This window comes from Canis aureus, chromosome 11, assembly GCF_053574225.1.
Source record: "Canis aureus isolate CA01 chromosome 11, VMU_Caureus_v.1.0, whole genome shotgun sequence".
Classification (NCBI taxonomy): Eukaryota; Metazoa; Chordata; class Mammalia; order Carnivora; family Canidae; genus Canis; species Canis aureus.
This window is the reverse complement of record NC_135621.1, coordinates 65,711,453-65,733,437: the sequence shown is the minus strand read 5'-3', so window position 1 is coordinate 65,733,437 and position 21,985 is coordinate 65,711,453. Positions and strand designations below refer to the sequence as shown.

The window sequence follows — 21,985 nt, the reverse complement described above, 5'->3', positions numbered from 1 at the left end:
TATATATTTACTATTGTCCATGTAGAAGTAGGCCACAATCACATTCAAGAAAAATATTAATTCCCCCCCCTTCCCACCTCTCCATTCAGATTGTACCTTGTCAAATTTATAATTCTTCGACTTTGTTTTTTTCTGAATTTCACCCATGCCTGGTTTATTGTTTTGCTAGGCCATTATTTAATACTTCAGTCCCACTTCTGTATAGATGCATAGGGCTAACTTAAATATCTAATAACAAATAAAATATTCTAGCTTTATTTTCTTTTTAAGCAAGGTATCTTCTTTTAACTTTCAAACACACTACCAGTCCATTTTAAAAATTCAGACAATAGATATCTAAAGTAAGTGAAAAGCCAAGTCTTTCACCAACCCCTTCCTCTTCAGTTCCCCTCTTCATCTCCTTTTCCCAGAAGTACTTCCACAGTTTAGCATATCTCCTTCTAGACCAAACAGATTACTATGTGTATCAAATGCATGCATATACCTTATCTATATATAGACATATACAGGTTTGTTTTCTTTACCATAAGTGAGATCATATTATGTATTGCCCTGTGATTTGCTTTTGTTATGCTGTTCAAAGATCTACCTCATTCTTTTTAATACTTGCATAAATTATGGATATACCATAATTTAACTATTTTCACATTAATATAAATCTGAAGAAATGTTAAGAATGGAAATAGAATATAAAGAGCTGATCTGTGTGCAAAAGATTAAACAGGTACTTCAGAGCATCCCTGTAAAATACTTATCTGTTGTTCATCATTAGGGAGAATAGTGAGGATACGTGCCTTCATTAAATGCTATTAAAACTTTATGGTATGAAGCAAACGTAGGATAGGTTTTTCTGGAGTATGAACAAAAGTCTTTATTGTTTTACAGTATTTTTAATCTCTCTTTTAGGGTAGCTGGTTTTGTATTCACTTTGGACCATGTGATGTCTTGACACTGGTCATGTGATACAGGCTGCGATACGCACAAATCCCTGGGTAGCAACAAAAGAAGAAAGAGTAGAAAGAAAAAGCTGAGAAAAAGCTTGCAATTTGGAAAAAGGCCAATTGTACCCTGGTGAAGGCCTTTTTGATCAGTGAAATGACACATGTGTGCAATATTAATAGGTGCAGTTTTTATGATATTTTATTTTCTGACTAAAGACTTAGTTCTTGTGTTCATAACGTAAGTGGCTTCTAAAAATATAGACATATTAAAACTTTGTTCTGAGTTTAACTTAACCTATAATTGAGGCTTTCAGCAATACTAGAAGCAACTAGCCTACTCTTAAATTAGCATCATTTTCTTCAATGGAAGACTGCTTCCTTGAGAATAACAATATTGATATGGTACTGTGTTATTTTCAGTTTAACTCCTGCCTGTGATTTCTAGGTAAGAATAAAAGATCCCCCTCCCTTAATTGTTAGGAAATGACCGATAATACAAGAGTCTCATGTTTCAAAAGGAAATAAGCCTGACAATAACAAATATTTAAAGACACATTACACTCTGCTACATAGATTACAAAAATTAACTGAAAAAAGCATATTTGAGGTTAAATCAATTCTGTATTGCTAACTCCTTATCTGAGATAGTATACAATGATGGAAATCTATACTTAGCCTCGTAATAAAAAAATTAAATTTTCTTCTAATACATCATTACACTATTGTTTTTCGGGATTTAAAATTTTTTAAATTTAAAAAGCTTTTAAAAGCCAGTAAGTTGAACCATTACAAATTAATCCTGACTTTAATAACTGGTTAAAGACCCCTTTAGCTTTATAAGTAACAAAAAATATTAAAGCCTGTGATCACAGTGAGCTTTTCTCATTTCTCCTCTAACCATTTGTTATTTAATCCAATACTAGTAATCCAATTTGTCCATCAGACTTTTAAAGGGCAGAATGCAACTTCCTCAGCTTAGACACTTTTCAAAGTACAATATATTTTTCAAATGAATGCTGGATGTTTCATTTTTCCCAACTGTTCCTAGCTCTAATGCATGAGGAAAAAAAGAACAAGATGAACATTGTTCATACTGATTAAGTAAGAGCTCATTAAAGAGCTGTCAGTGCGGTACTTTGAATATGCATGAAGCATATAATCAGATCTAGTACCGTCACTAGAGGAGAATACGGTAAGTACAAAGGATTGATTTAATTACTTAGAGTGGGCTGTGGTGGTAAAGCAGTCTTGTTAGTGCAAAAAGAAAAAGAGGTTGTATTCTGGCACTGTTAGAAAAAAGGCAGTTTTAGCTTCTGCCACAATACATAATCTCGGAATAAAGCACTTTACATTGTAGCTTAAAATGAAGACTGTCATTATTTTATAAAATGGCCATAAATCATTTTATCTTGTTTAACCCCACCTGGTTAACTACTTGTCTTTCAAAATTATCTTTAATTTGTAATTACAACTACATCTTTGTCACCTTAGAGTGAATAGGGATATTTTTTAAAAATCTCATTTTTTTTTTCACTTTCATGAATTGGAAAATTAAAGACATATACAACTGACGACCATTTCAAAATAAAGAATGACAAAATCCTACAGGTCAGCATACAATTACCAAAATGTAAAAACATGGCTGGATTTTTATACTGTAGTTTTAAAGCACAGTGCCTCATGTAAGTATACTACAAATAACATCACATTAACATTTTAAAGTATTGACTAATTAATACAATCTCTGGTAATATTTTTCCTACTTTTTTTTTTCCTCAAAGACTTCTGTTTTTTATTTTGCTTCTAGGAATGTAACATCCTTTCTAACATCACTATCTCTTAATGTCAGTTTTTTCTTTTAACCAATTACTACACAGCTGGGATATGATTTGTAAAAATTATTAAATGATCAAGAATAATGATAATGGCGGGAAAAGTAACTGTAAATATGACTTCAAATCATTCTATGACACAGTTCACGAAAATCACTAAACAGAAAGCAGTGTAATACACAGCATTACATATAGTATACTTAATAAACCCAAGTTGACTATAGCAACCATTTTTATATTTCATCTCCTCCAAAAAAATGATTTAAATTTAGTTAAGATTTAATTTCATTCAAGAATTCATTCATTCATCCAGGAATATGTATGTAGTTTTCATTTATTTTTTCAGAAGCAGTATTTTCAATGTAAATTTTTAAATGAATAAAAGAAAAGTGGTGTCAAAACCCTAAAATTATGAATCATATATTCAAAATTTGTCTGCTAATTAATCATTCCTAATTAATCTTTCATCATTAACTTATTATCCATTTAGAAAGATATATTTTTAGACAGTGAATTCTTACATAAATACAAAATGAGGAACAATACAATTTTAGCCAAACAGAAGATGAATTAAGCGGGTAAGAGCGAAAACACAAAGATGTAGGCTGTTGTTGTACATATAAACAAATTCAAGATTTTTCTACCATGAAAACATGAAAGAATGCTGAAATCTTGCCATAGCTCCAAAGCAGAGATGGCTGACTAGTGTTCCCATATGGCCCTTAAAGGACACAACATAACAAAGCCAAACCAAACATAAAAACAAAAAAGTTGCCATTACAAATTGTCCTGATGGTATGATAACACCAACATGATGACCTTTGAAAGACATGATATATTACAACAGAGAGACATATGAAGGTGTCCAACTAGCTGGTACTGGAGAAACACATTTTAATAACAAAGGAAGTGAAATCTGTTAGATTTAATGGATGAGAAAGATGAATTTACTGTAGTTATGTAGGGTCATGGACACATGAACTCCTAAAGCCATTATTACTGAAGGACTCCAGTGCATTGGTTTTAGAAAATATTTTAATCTTAGGAAATAGAGCTTTGTTATGAAATTTTACTATATAAGCAAAGAGCTGATAAATGTTTCTACCCCAAGAATATCCTCAAACAGCAATCAACATAAATGAAGAATCTCATAATCTTTATTGATGTTTTCTGCAGCAATTATCTTCAAACTATTTGCTTAACGTGATATACTTGTCATGGCATTAAGAATATCAACTTTGGGGAAAATCCTCTCTTTTTGTTGTAGTAAAATAAAAACTATGATAAACTCTCTCAAAATAAACAAACCTTTTATTTACCCATTTGGTAAAACAGATTCAGGGCAACATCTCTCTATAGATAACTTCTGATAGACTTGTAGCATGTACTTCTTACAGGAAGAGGGAACAGACAACTTCACCAAAATTCTTCTTCCATGAACTTATACATAAAAAGAAGCTATTTCTGAAGATTGGAAATTAACAGAGTCTTCTTGTACCAGCTCCTTAATAGAATCTGAGTAGCCTTTTTTCTGCCAAAGGTCAGAGCTGCATTTCTCAAAGGTAAACTTGGCACAAACTTAAAATAGCAAAAATAAAAATAAATTTAAAAGCATGGAAGGAATTATCATGGGAAAAATTATAACTGAAAAAATTATTTATATTTACTTACAGTTTAGTATTTTAAGTGCTTATTCCTTTTTTTAAAGATTTTATTTATTTATTTGACAGAGGGAGAGCACAAATGGGGTGGAGGGCAGCGGGCAGAGGGAGAGGGAGAAGTAGACTCCCTCCCCACCAAGCAGAAAGCCTGACGTGGAGCTTGATCCCAGGACCCCGAGATTATAACCTGAGCTGAAGGCAAATACTTAACCAACTGAGCCACCCAGGTGCCCAGTTCAGTATTTTCTTTAAGTTACATATGGGACAGGTTTGTACCTATTAACTTTTCTGTGCTAAGAGCATGTAAAGATATTAATATGACCCACATTTCAGGTAGTGCATGACTATCTTGACTAACAACAAAAAGGCACTTGACTAAAGTTAAAATGCTCAGAACATAACTCTAAAATTGTATTTCCTTTTTTAAGGTACATTTAACATATCCTGTAAAATAAAATACAGTGAGTCACTTTTATAGGCATCGCTGAACCAAACAGACTACTGTCTACTTAGTGAATCAATTAGGCATCTTATAATAAGGGGAAAACTTGAATTGTGAGCCATGCTTACAGATGGATAGCTTCCCCTGCCAGTTCTCCCCTCTCTTGAAGCGTTTTGTTTGGACTGCACCTGGCGAACTCTTCTCTATCCCTCCCTCCTTGTCCTAGGCCTTCTCACAGTCATGTCATGGAAATGACTTAAAGAGGGGCTCCAGAAGGGACAGAGACATTAAAGACAAACATGAAGAGTTGAATAAAATTATTTCTTGATAAGTAGGAATGGACAGAAGCAACTATTTCTAGATTAATAGATTAATATATTTTAAGATGTGATTTTAAATACGTATTTTTTATAGCTAAATTAAATATTACAAAAGATATTTCTGACCTCTTATATATTTACATCAGTCAGGATTTCTCCAGGGGCTTCTTCTCATTGGGAGAATAGAGGTTACGTTTTTTTTTAAGGTCATTTGGGCACATGTTTTTTTTTTCTTTTTTATAGGGTGGTCTGGTAACCCAAACACAATGTAAGTATTTTATGGAAATATTCATAATATATGGAAATGACTTATAAAGTAACTTCAGAATAAAGACCTCTTGTAAATTAAGTACCACCTTTATGAATATGTTTACTTGTATTAATTCTGAGGAACATCCATGAATAAGACTATAAATTCTGGTAAGGCCTAGCATAATGTATAGCTGCACTATCTATAGTTTCTGTGGCTGGTTAGAACTGTTGTCTTGATATGAGGCAAATAAGGTGAACACTGAATCTGCATCCAAAATGGCTTTTTTTTCCAGTTTGGCTTAAAAAAACAAAGTCGACTGAGCTCCTAGATCTTAGACTAATTAACTTCTCTGAGCCTTATTTTCCATTTCTATAAAGGTAATCATATTGCTTACCTCATATGTCTGTTAGAGAAATTAAATGAAAAAGTCTATGTAAAGTCTTTAGCACAGTAACGGAGACTAAAATGCTAGCTATGATGATGATAACGAAGAGAGTGATAGTGGCATATGCAGTGTTGTGCCATGAAATGGAGATACAAAGATGACCAAGATGTGGCTTCTCTCCTCAAAAGGGCTCATGGTCTACTGTGGAGAGACACGTAATCAGGAATAACTAGAGTGAGAGTCAATTTCTAAACAACTCCACAGACAAAAATTGTTTTTAAAATCTTTGGTAGCCATAACAAATCATATAGTTATTATGTCTTTGGTCATAAGCAGGATAGGTGAAAACTGTAGGTGAATAGGTACAAACTCATTTCTGCAGCTGGAAAAACAAAGTGAATGCCCTACTAGGTCATCAGTGTCACCATTGCATACAAAAGATGGCCACAAGAGTGGCACAACAATGTGGCTGTGCTCCAGGTAATGAGAGTCTAGTTGTTTGCAGGGTGTTAGAGAGATAAAAACAAAGATCATAGGGATGCCTGGATGGCTCAGCGGTTGAGTGTCTGCCTTTGGCTCAGGGCATGATCCTAGGATCTGGGATCGAGTCCCATATCAGGCTCCTTGAAGGGCGCCTGCTTCTCCCTCTGCCTGTCTCTCTCTCTCTCATGAGTAAATAAATCTTAAAAAAAAAAAAAAAATCATAGAATATGGCTTATTTTCAAAGACTTGAAGAAGGTAAATTTTAAGATTGAAAATTATGGACTACTAGAATACATTTGAAAGTTTACTAGTAATTAAAATAAAGAAAAAAAATGAAAAAGACAATTTGAAGTAAAAGTGGATATAATTTTAAGAAAAGAAAGCCCTCAACAAGAAAAACTAAATAGGGACACCTGGGTGGCTCAGTGGTTGAGCATCTGCCTTCAACTCAGGGCATGATCCTGGAATCCTGGAATTTGGGAGGGAGTCCCACATCGGACTTCCTGCAGGGAGAAGCCTGCTTCTCCCTCTGCTGTGTCTTTCATGAATAAATAAATCTTAAAAACAAAACAAAACAAAAACAAACCCAAAGTAAAAACCTTTACTGAGAAAGTAAGTTTTCATCATTTTTATAGGAAGAGATTTTTATATTAAAAGCAGAGCATCTAAAAAAATAAAAAATAAATAAAAGCAGAGCATCTTTAAAAATCAGCTTATGAGGGGGATCGCTGGTTGGCTCAGCGGTTGAGCGTCTGCCTTCAGCCCAGGGCCTGATCCTGGAGACCCGGGATCGAGTCCCACATCAGGCTCCCTGAATGGAGCCTGCTTCTCCCTCTGCCTGTGTCTCTGCTTCTCTCTCTCTCTCTCTGTTTCTCATGAATAAAATCTTTTAAAAAATCAGCTTATGAAATTGGCAACGCAGATCAAATAGCTGATTTACTAAATGCCAGGTGAGAATGAGATTAGATTCTGTTGAGAATGCAGAAAATTAAATATGTATCATTTTTAAAATATAGAAAAACCATGTAGATATGCTTCTTTCTAATAAAGAACTTCTCCAACACTATATTATGCAGTCAGTGAGCTACTCTTTTAGGTAACCCCCTCTTGTGTTGCTTAAAATGTTTAAAGGTCCTTTTAAAATCATACCCAGTGCCTCCAGTTTCTAAAAAGGGATGAGTTCAACTGCCAATCCCCAATATACTACCTGTGCTGGAACTTCCTCTTCCACTCTGTACCTTCCTTAATCATGCTTGGGTTCAGATAACCAAGTAACACTGGGATAGATCTTTCCTTATGTTCCTTCTTAAAAGTCTTTATTCAATGAGGGAGAGCAGAAGGAAAATTTAACCTATTCCCTTCTGGACTGTGGCTACATTCGGTCTTAAAACACATTAGCCTAATCAAAACAGGACACTGCAGAACTGTCTTCAGCAGCACTTTAACCCGCACAGAGCTTCAGAAATTACACAACAGTTTGAATCAACTGCAATGCATGCTGTTTTTCTAGACCAGACCAGGTGACTAGTGTAGATTTCAGCAATGTATCAACTCATCCAATGCCCCTTAATCTTCTCAGGGGAGCAATTCTCTTCACATCATGGTACACAAGAGAGGTTCACGATGGACTTATAACCACAGTGTTGTTTCCTCAATCCCTGGGAACAACAATGTCTCACAGAAGCTACTCTATATAACATCTCTCTCTCATCAGATCAGTGACAACCAGTAACTTTCTCATAGGCTGGGAATAATAATAATTATGATGATGATAACAGCATCAAATATTTAATGAGGTTGTATAACTTACAGGTCGCTAGTGGTAGAACTGGGCCTTATATCCAGGTAGTATGTCTTGTAAACCACCACTCTTAGCCACCCCACCTGACACTCACAGGTAACTAGTCTTACCAGAATAGACCCTTTATTTAGAATTCAGGCCAACCTTGACAAAGCCTTCTGAATGTCTCTGATAAGCAAAATGGCACACACACACACACAAAAAGCAAACAAACAAACAAACAAACAAACAAACAAAAAAAACAAAGCAAAAAGCAAACCTTCAAATCTCTGATAAACAAACAAAAACCATTCTGTTCAATTAGTTCATCCATTAGTAGTAGGGATTTTGTTCGTTTTTCCAATGTAGGCCACTGTGACTTAACAATGATCTCAGAGCAGTACATCTGGGGATGTCAAGGGGAATCAGCCTTTCTTCCCATGTACATACATCCTTATGATCCTTGAATTATAGGTCAGTGTATAATGTCTTCTAGAAACATGATTCCAGGGATAGTCTCGTCTACTTCTTGGGTAATTATGAACCACCCTGATTCCATTTGAGCATCTGAAGCATCCTGCAATGAAAATGGCCAAACAAGAATACTCTGCCTAGCACGGGATTATCAGGGTGTAATTAAGTTCCAGCTCTGCTCTTGAAGAGCTATAGGAATTGGATAAATTACTTAATCACCCTATGCCTCAGTTTCCTCATTTATAAAAATGGAAATAAACTTAGTACAGCTTTGGGCAGTGGGGGGAGTTCTGTGAAGATTAAATGAGTTAATATATGGAAAACACCCCAAATAGTGCCTTGGCATATGTTATTTAATCAATGTAATGCTGGTTGCTATTGTTGTTATATTGTTATTGCTGTATTCATTCGTCTCTCCCCACACACATGCACATACAATAAGGAACCACATTCTTTATTCAAGCTTCCGGGTCCTTTCTGATTATCTGATTCCTGGAATTATGGATAGAGCAAGGAATGGTGATTTCTCCTTGGCAGAGTCTCACAGTCTTTTTGACTGCCTATGCAAGTACCAGAAAGGCCTACTTACAGGAGTAAACCTTGAGATGTGAGCTACGTTGAGCAAGAAATTTCTATCTTCACTGGACCAGTCATACTACCATCATTTTAAGTTTCTCATTCCCTTCAAGTATGGAAGCCCATCAACTTAATCTATTAACCATTTTTCTTAAAGGATCAACTCAAATGCAAAGCCTCTATGAAATGGTCCCTTTCCCAAGGTTACACATGCTCTGTTAAGTCTGTTCCAAAGATTCCCTTTGCTAATAACAGTATCTTTGGTTAGAAATTCAGAGAAAATAAAAATCTAGTGTGTAAATCCCAGAATCTCTAGAATTTCCAAAGATGGTTTTCAGATACTTCCTCAACCTAATCCCAGGATTTGTTCAATAGTCCTTTTTATCATGATAGAAATGTTTAGATATCCCTAAGAATGAAGAACATCCTTCTATCCCAAGAGTCCCTTTCAGATTCTTGCCAAAGTCGTATGGGCCAATCTCCAGCAGTTAGCCTAATGTCCTTCTATTGTGTTATATGTCCTCTCCTTTTTGCTCCAAAGCTGTAGCGTACTTAAAAAGGGTCAGAGCAGGCATATCTAACACACTTTACCTACACTCCCACCCAAAGTCATGGTCAACTCCAAATCTGTTTAGTCCTTATATCATATATTTTAGAATTTAGCAAAATAGCTACCTAGTCAACACTGACAATTTTGCAATGTTCAGTGTAACTTAATTAACCTTTTACTTAGATTCAAAATAAGCTCTTGAAACAAGTGGTATTAAAAGTTTAAAATTTTAGCTCCCCGTAATTTTATTCTCATGAGAAATTAAAATATTTATGACTACTTTAATAATTTATTTCTGTGGAAAGTTATTTATGCATAATAGCAAACTACTGCTATTGTTTAAAGCACTGAAATGCATAATAAACTCATTTGTTTTAATTAAAATTTTATTTTTAAATTTTCCTTACAGAGGTAGATCCTTCAAAAGCAAAACAGAGCTATGACCAGGTCCATCAAGTTTCAGATCATAAGTGTCTATCTGGGGTGAACATGCTGATGGGGAAGAAGAAATGTTGGTGCTTTACACAATTCCTAGCTTTGGCCACCAAGTGGTGCTATTAATTCAGAGTGAACTGGCATTGGGGGAGTAGAGTTGGGTAGCTTTGGGGTGGGTAAAATATATAAAGTCAATAAATCCAGAAAACACAAGTTGGATGTTCATAGCCCATTGTACTGTGAATTTACATATCCTTTCCCACTCAATGTCACCAGTATAAAAACAAGATTCAATAAGATTCAACATCTTATTTTGATGGTTAAGTCCACTATACTCCCTCAGGAATATAGCTACACATATACTTGCACCAAAGTTTATCCTTTCAGGCTATGCGGCTATAAAAATAATCCCACAATTCTGATTAATTTTCCTCCTCCTACAACATTCATCCAAATTACCCAATTAAAACACACAAAAAACCATTACATAAAAGCTAATCAGCAATAAACATTACAAATCAATAATATTAAGCATTTTTTTAAAAAGCTAACTTAATTTTTAAAAATAGATAACAGCTTGATGTTTTTTTCCTTAACTTATATTGTAAACTTCTCTTGAAGAAATAGCTCCCCTGAGTGGATGAATGCCTTTCACATTCCAGCTTAGAAATGACATGTGGAGACAGGGAACAGATGCGATGATTATATATATTCAGTTTTCCTATGCACCTAGAAGCCTATGAAAAGTGTTAAAAACTTATCTAGTAGCTAAAAGAAAGACGTAATAATTTACAATCCACTAGAATAAGAGCTGCAATATCTACACAATGGAATAAATAATGATTTGAAAGCAGAACTTTGTAAGTCTGCATGATAATAAAAAGAAAGTTCACACCTATTAATGCAAAGATGATAGGATCTAGTAAGGGTAAGCAACTAGCCGGTTGTCTCTGTACATTAACACCTGTATTTTTTTTTTAAGATTTTATTTATTCATTCATGAAAGACACAGAGAGAGAGAAAGGCAGAGACACAGGCAGAGGGAGAAGCAGACTCCACACAGGGAGCCCGATGCGTGACTCGAACCTGGGCCTCCAGGGTCAGGCCCTGGGCTGAAGGCAGCACTAAACCGCTGAGCCCCCCGGGCTGCCCAACATCCGTATTTTTAAGAAAAATGTTTCCATTTGGGGAAACTCGGAGAAAGGTATCAGAGCAGAGCTCCCATCCTTCCATAAACTACCTTGATTTTGACTCTGGACTGAGGAGACAATTCACACATGCTTAGCCATCTCTGATGTCATTGTCAAATCAAATTATGAAATCTTGGTTAAGCTTCCTAGGATAGTGTCAGGGTGAAACAAGAGAGGGGAAGATACATTTGCAAAGTTGGTTTGGATGTTCTAAAATAATTTTTTCAAAATACAAAGCTTAAGTTGTTTATTTCTGTATGTGCCTCGTGAAACTCATACAATTAGTGTATCAATTCAATGAAATGTATATAGATTGAGGGACTAGCAAATTCCTAACATTTTTCTCCTAGCCATTTATGTAGTTATGGAAATGTTCAGTTATTAGTTTTTTTTTTTTTTTTTTTGGTATATAAGCCAAGGGTTGAACAAACAATAACTTCCCAGTCTTGTATCAAATTGCCAAATTAGTTCTTGCTGCATTTTTGGGCGGGGGGTAAGGAGAGGGACTCAGAGAGTCTGGGTATGTGTGCTGAAAAAAGAGAAGAATTATGATGGAACAGGAGATGTGCATATTACTTAGAAACTAGGGAAAATTTTAAAGTATAAGTAGAAACAATAATAAATAATGAAGCTACTACTATAGCTGATGGCAGCAGCTACTTTTATACTGGGTGCTAACCCTCTGCTGAGACATCTGTGCCAAGTACTCTTATATAAATTTTATCTATATCTGTATCAATATGTTTTATACTCTCAATACTCTTCTGAAATAGGTTTTATCAACCTCTTTCTTTCTTTCTTTCTTTCTTTCTTTCTTTCTTTCTTTCTTTCTTTCTTTCTTTCTTTCTTTCTTTCTTTTTTTTTAAAGTCAATAGCTGAGGAAAAAGAAGTTCAGAGAGGTTAAATAATTTGTCCAGGACCACTCAGAGTCTAGCTGGTATCTTGCTGGTTTTCAAGTCTATGCTCTGATATCTTTATGCTGTGCTACTTCCCTTAGCATTTGTTACACAATGGATTTAACATATCTAAGCCCCTTGTTTCTCAAAATGTGGTCTGTGTATCACCTGTATTATAACTGCCTAGAATATGGGCTCTACCCCAGATCCACTGAATCAGAATATTTTAGGCAGGTCCTGGGAATCTGTATTTTTAACAAACTCCTCAGGTGGTTTTTAAAATGCAGATAAAAGTTTGAGAACCACTGTCTTAGCCCTTTACAAATAAGTCACCAAGATCTTTTTTTTTTTTTTTTAAAGAAAGGGTGATATTTCATGTATAAGATGTTATTTTAGCATTGGCATGACATTACACAAATTTAATTTCACATTCAGAAGAAAAACATGTTGCTGCCAAATCAGTTCAAATGCCTAAATTTTGTTTCATAGATAGTTGCTGAGAAAAACACATTTTCCTGGAATTTCTACTTTTTAAGTGTTAAAAAATTTTATTACAGTCTAGAATAAGGATGTACCTCACTTTAGGCAATAGACATGTTCCAAATTAAAAATTATGGAGATGTGATAATTCTTTAGGTTCAAAAATTATATTTTATATTTCCAATTCAAATTTCTAGTAGTGGAAAATACTTTCTAAATATCACTGGTAGAAATTATATACATTTGTTCTTCTGGATAAATGAACAAACATGAATCAGCAAATGAAAAAGTTACCTTAAGACTATATAGTAAAAGGCGGGGACATACAGTTGAGTGCCAAGGAGAAAAGAAACAAATGTTAGAAATGAGAACCTTGTGAGGTTCTCTATATCCTGAATCAGAGAGATTCCTTCCTAGAAATCGTATGATCCAATATCTATTGCATGAACTAGAAATGATTCAACAACAGTTGAGTGCTACTATACTTCAACATAATTTATATATTTTCCTTCCTTAAATAATCCAAATAATGAAATGCAGATAGAAACAAGATATTAAAGATGCTTGAATTATCTGAACAAATTGTGAGAATAAAGATATTTTCAGAGTGTAACAGTTGTTTCAATTTTTCTTATAACTACAGAAGGAAAATATCAAGGACAAAATAATCTAGGAATATTATCAATGTTAAAAATTGAAGATGTAAAAAAGTAAATAGCAAAAGCACTGTAAGCACCTTAAAATGTAAACTTCCCCCCCTTTTTTTTGAGATTTTTTAAAAGTAATTTCGACACCCAATGTGGGGCTCCAATTTACAACCCCAAGACCAAGAGTCACATGTTCTAAGTGAGCCTACCAAGTACCCCTGTAAACCTTCCTTTTAAAACAAACTTTAGGGGCGCCTGGGTGGCTCAGTCTAAGTGTCTGCCTTTGGCCCAGGTCATGATCCAGGGGGTCCTGGGAGGACCCACAACCCGCTCCCTGCTCAGTGGGGAGTCTGCTTCTCCCTGTCCCTCTGCCTGTAGGTCCCCTTGCTTGTGCTCTTTTTCCTCTGTCAAATAAATAAAATCTTTAAAAAAAAAAAAAAAACAGACTTAACTATTTTCTTTATACTACATTTCTATTCATAATTATTTTCAATAATCAAAAGCCTATTCCATTATAGATGCAATATAAAATAAATAAAATGTATATATACCAATTTATTATAAATATTTTATTTAATGCTTGATGGTGACAGATAATATTCCTAACATACAAATGTTTTTCATCCTCTGGTATTTTTTATTTCAAAGGTGATCTTGACAAATTTAAATATTAAAGATTATATAAATTATAATAGCTGACACTCATTGAACACTATGTATGAACCAGGCACTGTGCAAATGTTTGATATAGGTATCTAATTTAATTCTCACAATTCTCGTAGCTGCTATACCATATCAACTTTGACCCAGTGTGACTAAATCTGAACTAATAGATTCACTAACCAGGGTTAGGTTTCTGCACTATATATTGAGTGTAATGAAAAATCACCAGACATAAAAGAATAAATGAATTTCTTCCTTTCTGGGAATTAAAGTTAGGTTCTTTCCCCCTATTTTTTCTAAAGCCATAGTGTCCACATTCTGTGAAAGTGGAAACTGAGGCTCAAAACTATGAACTAAGTTAGTAAACAGGAATGAATATGGTAAACAACAGAATGGCTATCATTCTCCCAGCCAGCGTCCCAACTCCCCGCTGGAAGGACTGAGCCTATGTTTTCAGATGCAGGTATGCTGAGGATTAAGTATGGAAGAAAAGCGTTTTCTATAATTACGTTAACAGCAATGGAAGACAGATGGGCTTTGGTATGTAATGGACAGGACATGGAGACCTTGGAGAGCTGGGCCTTCCTTGGCTCGAGGTTCCTTCCACCTGGCTAGGATTCCGCTAATCAAAGATGTGACAGAAGCACTTGTATGACATGTTCTTTTACGCCTTTAACTTTTCTGAATATTGGATTAGAAGATAATTGCATGAGGTCATGTCACTTTTTGCAATTAGAAAATGATTTTATATTATTTTGCATTCTTGGAGTTAGGTGACAAAGTTAAAATTTTGACACGGCTAAAAACACAGAGACGCACAAAACAGACCTGTGCTGTCACATTTACCAAGAGTGTGTTACCATTTTACTTCCAAAAAGTAATGGATTCTATCAACTCTTAGTATCAAAGGATGTGGCTCAATGCCTCAGGAAATTATGCTAAACATCCATCTTGTAGAAAATTTTCAGACATAAAATGTTAACTTTCTTACTGGCTTCTTTATTACGTTACAGATTCAATGCCCTGCGAATTGTCAGGAGTAATTTTAGTGAGGAACTATAGGTCAAGTCTATACTATTTCAGAACCTCAGAGATCATTCTATTTACTGTATGGGACCCAATTCCCTTACCTTTGTTCTTATTTATAAAAAGTTCCTTTGCAGACACCATATGATATCTTAGTTTTTCCATTTCATATTTTATGTCTATGGAGATCAAATGGAAACATTCTACTTTAATAAGCTAGGAACTTCATTTTTCTATTTTACCATAGTATGTCATACAAAGTTAGAAAAAAATTTCATCAATGAGAAATCTATAGTTCTTAACTTTTTTTTTTTTCAGTTTTGTAACTAACATGACAAAATAGATATTTTACTTGTTTGATGCATATTTTTCAGTGACAAGGCCTCTTTTATCACGGTAATTTGCATGAAAGTAGACATATTTATACCCATTAATAAAGGACCGCTATAAAATGGAGATATTTTATTACATTAATACTACTTCCCATCCATACATGTAAGCAGCATAGAAATATCGTGCTAAATCAGAGAATATAGAATAACCAGACAGAAAAACACCTCTGTTGTTTTATTTAGAAAACAGTTTCTACTTTTTGCTGACTTTATTAACTACAGTTGTCCATGTTATTTTTATTACTGTAGGGTTTTCCCCTTTATGTTAGAAGTATGAATGAATTATAGGATCTTAAGAAGCAAGATCTTGAGCCATGTGCTCAATGTTCAATATACAAAAACACAATTTTTCAGGATAAGAGAAAATGTAAAGAACAGTATATAGAAATATCAGAAATATATGTATTAAGTGTGAATAATCGCCAAGGATTTTCTTCACACAAAACCTGAAAAGTGTTGCTATCAAACTTCCTTTCTTGGCTAGTTATTAGTTGTACAAAGTCAGTTTAACTCCAAGTTCAGATATCTTTATATATAAAAATGTGCCCAGTTTTGGTTTTCATTTTCCCCTTAGAGATATGGGTATGGTGAGAGATGTAGCTGACTACCCTAATCTCCTACTAAGTGTACAGTGATTGCTAGAGAAAAGAGAGCTAGTAAAAGATATGTCCTTTACAAATATATAATTTAAATCTCATAAAAATGTTTTTTAAAATCAAAGAACCTATTTTTACAGTATTTTCTCAGGCAATCCTACCTTTATGTTGTTATCTATACCCTAATCCAAAAAACTACATAATCAGCCCATTTTCTAAGTCATGGAATAAAATGGTTTATATAGACCCTGTTTTAATGTTAATGAATTTATAGACACAAATAGCTAGCATCAAGGCTACAATGAAAAGCAGGACACTTCAAGCATTCAATACAGGGAAAGGGGCAGATTAGAGATCAATAACAAAATCACCTGGTAAAAAAGGAAAAAGGTGTTGCATTAAAAGGCTTTTTGCTTTACATGTGAAACAATACTGAGAAACCTGTATTTTAGCACTTGTACTCAACAGGCACTCCAACTATGCCACGATGAGAACAGAAACCCATCCTTTCTAATAATCTTGTGACAAAAGCTAAAAGACATCATCCTATTAACTAGTGATCTCAACTGCTAATGCGGAGTACTTCCTGGTGCCTTTTATGTAGAATGCTGCTATTAAAAAACCACTAAACATTCACTGTGAACAACACAGAATCATTCATCTTTTATCAGCATCTCTTGTTAGAAGAGTATGAGTGGGGCTGAAGGTGTCATTGATATTATGGAGTGGAAATTAATCAGAAATTTTTCTCATATTTTCCTCATCTCACTAATTTACTTTTGTACAAATTTCCTCCTGTTAAAAAGTTCATACCCAACCCCCTGTTGTACTCTTTTAAGTTGAGAATATTCAACGAGTGCGTCCACTGAAAAGCACCAGGTCCTAACACAAAAAGCATTCGAAATTCTCATTTAGTTGTCTTTATTTTGCTAGCGCCATGTGGTCCTTGAAGATGTAGAAAACACGGGAAGCCGAGTAAAGATCAGAGCAAGCTCATTAGCATTCTGACAAAATTGGAGTGGTGGAGATGTATAGTTTGCCTAGTTTGTCGTTTTGAAAGCTACCGGTGGTAAGCTTTCTATTTCATTGTGCTTTTGTCTTTTGGGGGGGTTTCAAAGCAGCAGGGTATTTGTTAGCCGTAGGTTTGCACAATGCATTGTGGGAACCTTTCCTGCACATTCAGCCCTATATAGTATCATTCCAGTTTGAGTCAAAAAGTTTTTTTTCACCATTTATAAGAAAGGACATGTGTGTGAATCTTAGTGCATACCCTCAATTCATTTATCACTGCTTTACTGGTCTCTTTTGCCTGAATCACAAAGTCCAAAAAGAGTCAGAAACAGAGCCTAAATGACATAATTTTCAATCTTTAAAAAAATGTTGCCATTCATTTCAGAACACAACACTAAAACATTTATTTTCTGTTCTTTGTCATGAACAACTAACTAGCAACATGCGGGACTGATTCAGTTAGTTAAAATTCAAAAGCTCACTGCTTAACTATAATAGAACTCAACTCTATTTTTGAAAATAGTATAGAGGGAAAAAATGGTTTGTGCTTTAGAATTATGTAAATAAAGAATAGCTCTTAGAAGACTTAAATAACTTATTACCCTAGTCATTTGATTTTCTTCATCGTCATCTTCTTTTTCTTTTCTTTTTTTTTTTTTAAATACATAAAGCTCACTTTGAAGAGCTAAATGGGCTACATTAATGCTACTATTCAACATGAATGTTTCCAAGTTGCAATGAAATGGATAAAGGTCTTTGGGGATGAATTTATCTGCTAAATCCTTGTGGTTGCCCTCCTATCTTGGATGATGACCCAAAAGAATGTCAACAGCTCATTTCCCAGAGAGCTGGAAGAAGTCCCTATGCAAGCCATAATCTGCACATTCTCAAAGAACCATTTCAAACATTATATTTCACAAGCAGTTTTAAGTGATTTTCCTCTCATCTCTAGCATCCTAGCAGTACTTTGGACATAAGTGCCACTGAAATGAGGGCTAAACAAAGTTAACACATGAATGCTATATATGACATATAAAATGTTAATTTATTTTCAATACACATTTTAAAAACATAGTCATCTTGTTGCAATACTATATTTATGGCATTGTGAGATAAATGTCTAACGATTACTATTTTTTTCAATTGTGGAAAAAAAGTGTTTCTTATTACTGGTTATTTTTTTACTTAGAACCTAACCCAATTATGAGAAGTATTTATGGTGTTTCTGAATTTGTAATTATTGAAATTTGAGGAGAAACTAAAGAGCAGTAGTGAGTGAAATATAGTACAGGAGTAATCTGGTAAAAGTAGTTTAACAGTAAGAGAATGGACCATTTGTATATGAAGCCTCTGATATAACAGTATTTGGTTGTACCACCCTTTATTTCCTTTGTACATTAAGAAACCACTGGACTAAGTAGTATGTCATCTTGGGGGGGGGATAGTTTTTACATATTAACTATTCATATTATAGTAGAACATGTAATTAAAATGATGGAACTTTTCCTTATTTCTAATTTAAGCTCTAATCTTCACCCCTGAAGGCTTTTCTTAGGCCTTCGTTTACAGTTTGAAAGCTCATTCTAACAAACAAATAACAACAACAAAACCCTGAAGAAACTGCCACATATAATTATGTGGTTATGGTGTGATCTTATTTATATACCGTTGAACATGAAACTTGACTAACTTAAAGCTTAATATTTTAATGTACTCCAACATTGAGCTGTTCTATTGCTAGCTTTAAAGCTATTAAAAAGAAATGGATGTTACTACAGTAATAATGACTGAATTAGTTCTATATTTTGCAATATGAGTATAGCCACAAAATTATTAATCTACTTCACTGCATTCTCTTACCAAAGTTTCTCGAATAAAATCGTTTGGACTAGCTATATCAAATTAGAGAGCAGTCAGGAGTGTCTAAGTCCAGCTTTAAAACAAATATCTCAACAATTACTTAGCCATATGGAAAATAGGGTATGTCTTCCTGAAGCCATTTTAAAAGTATATTTTCTATCTTGAATTTAGACTTCATTAGAAACCATTTCTGACTTGTAATGTTTAGATTGCTGAAATATCACTTTTTAAAAGAAGCACAAAAAGACATGTAAAAAAGCAGGACTTTTTAAAGCTGCCAATTAACAATTTTCTAATTTTTAAAGCCCATTACACTTGCATTTATAACAGTTTCAATATCCAGAAAACAAAGTGGAGTTAAAGCACTATGAATAAACAAATGCAGCTGTATAGTTAGACACAGCTACACACATGCTAACATAGCTTTTTTTTTTTTTTTACATTATACCAAATTTGAAGCTTCTTCACAAGTGTTCACATTGTACTGTGTTTGGGTTCCTATGACTTAAAGGCCAGATGCTTTTCACAAATGACCAACAATTGTAGTTAGAATAAATTAATGATTGATTTTTTTTAAAGCTTTGATGGAATTAAGCATACTTATTTTCTCAATGTGCCTATGTGAATGTTTGCCTGTTAAACTTTTTTTTTTTTTTGACAAGTGAGGCCACCCGGCAGAAAACAACTGATGCAAAACCCAGGAATAATCCCTCTGTTTAGTTCAACACTATGGTTAGCCTTAACACTGCCTCTATTATCCAATGGATTTAGAGAAACTTTCATTTATTTGTTGGCCTCAGTTTTCAATTCTGTTGCCCTCTTTAAGGAAACCTAGACTTATTCCATGTAAGTACATTTGCATACTGGTACAATGCAATGTCTTAGAATTTTTATTACCCTACTAAGCTAAATAGGGGCTGTGTACATATGTAATTTGAAAAATACATGAAAAGAATCAAGATATAGGTTAATACTCTTACTAAGGATTTTGAAGCACACTGTAATAAACCTATAATGCTCATGGTACAAGACTAATTTAATTATTTCCAACAATATTTTAACTATATACAGCCATCTATTTTTTAACCCGAAATTAGTGGAACCTAAGAAATGCACTTGATTATCACAAAACCAGTGCCAATTTACTACATTAAAATGTGTTCTTTTCCTATAGGCATCTTTAAAAATCTGTATGTTTATTATGGATAATATTTTACATTCTCTGATTTCAGAGTCTATGCTATAAAGGTTTACTCTACATGAGATAAGCAAAGTAGAATATGAATTTTTAGTTTACTTAAGGGATTCAAATTAGGGATTCACTTAGTTGTGTATACATTAGAGCAAACAATCCAGTGTAATTTTTACAATACATTTTAAAAATTTACATTGCTTTTCTTGAAACATTTGGTTATTGAATCTTAAAACAACAACAACAACTGTGTAACAAACAGCATGGTTTAGAAGGAAAACATGTAGGAGTGAGAGTCAGAAAATAAGAGTCTCTTATTCTAGCCTGTTTCCATCAGTTAAAGAAAACGGATGCTAAGACTGTTCATATTTTCAAACCTTTATAACTATGTGATACAATTGATACAAAAAACAAACTGCTATAAAATTGTAAGTTAGGAATTTGTTCAAAAGTTGATTCTTATAGCCTTCTTTACTCCACAAATGCTTTTAATAGTGAATGTACAAACTGCCCCTATTTATTTATAGATTGCATAAGACCAATTTTTTAGAACTTTATAATAAAGTCTCCACTAACTAAAAATGGATCATATGAGACTTAATAAGGAAATCTTAAAATTCTTTGGAATATTCTTTCTTAGCTGTTTTCCCTAGTTAATGCAATCAGTACTGATACCAAGCAAAACACATCACCCAGAATGATGTGCTATTTACACCTTAATTTAAAGAGGGCGGAATTAGCAATACCACCCACACCCAACTCCTTCCTTTTTTCTTCCTCAGTTTTTCCTTTAAAAAATGACGTCAGTTTCTGGAAATATTCAGCTAAGATAAGTGTAACATAAACTCACACATCCAGATGTTCACAGAGGACTTTTAAACTTTATCAAGGAAGTGAAATGGAAAGATGATGACGACATTCTGCTATTAAGAAAGGAAGTAGAGGTCTGTAGCTCCAAATGCAATTGGATTTTACTGTATATAGTATTCTCTTTGGAATAAAAATAAACATGCATTTTAGGGTCCTAGCTAGTAATGTAAATTTCTTCTATAAAATTGATTTCCCTATTGGACTAAGCACATCAATACAAAAACAAATGAACTACCAAAGTGCTCTAATTAACAATTTTGCAAGTGAATACAGACATTAGCGCAACACTGCTGCCATTAAAGTCTATTCCTTGGCATATCTGTTTCTGTTAACATTTCAATAGGCCAATTAAATGACCTTTCCCCCTTCAAACTCAATTAAGCTATTTGAACTTCAAATGCCACCTTACCATGTATTTATACAAAATTTACACAGAGGAAATTAATTTTTTAGTTTTAATGGGTTTAACAAGTCAATACTATTTTAAGTTAGTGCTCACAGAATTTCATATAGTGTAAATATAGGATATTATCTGAATATGCAGTTGTCTAAACCAAATCAATCTTTCCATTCTAATCTTACAAATTTTATTTTTGGTCTCTTATTTTAACAATTTTATCATCTAGTTATAATTTTAAAATTTTAAAGATACAAATAACATTTATTGTTTTTAGGCAAGCTGAAAACTAAAAAGCAAAAAGTAAACTAAGAAAAAAATATAGTCTTCAGGTATAAAAGAAATCCGTGTTTCCTTACAAATTAAAAAAAAAATTGAAAGCAATGATTCATATAACACTAAAAGTTGCAAATCCTAAGATCCCCAGCATTTTGTGATAGCAGAAAGAAAAAAACCCCACATCAAACCTTCAGACTTTCTTGATGTCAAAGGAGGGAAGAAGAGAGTACAAGTGGGAAGAAACCAAAAAGAAAAGACCCCGAGACTGAAATATAACAATTCTATTTCAAAATTTTGAATCTATTTCCCCAAAATTTAGTGGCACAACGGGAAAGCACAACAAAAGCATGCTTT

The 21,985-nt window shown here is 33.8% G+C and overlaps 1 protein-coding gene across 13 annotated transcripts in view; it reads right to left on the bottom strand.

Moving 5' to 3' along the window:
* EHBP1 (EH domain binding protein 1) overlaps window positions 1–21,985 on the bottom strand; it is a 345,845-nt gene that overhangs the window by 9,792 nt on the left and 314,068 nt on the right. The window lies entirely within an intron of this gene.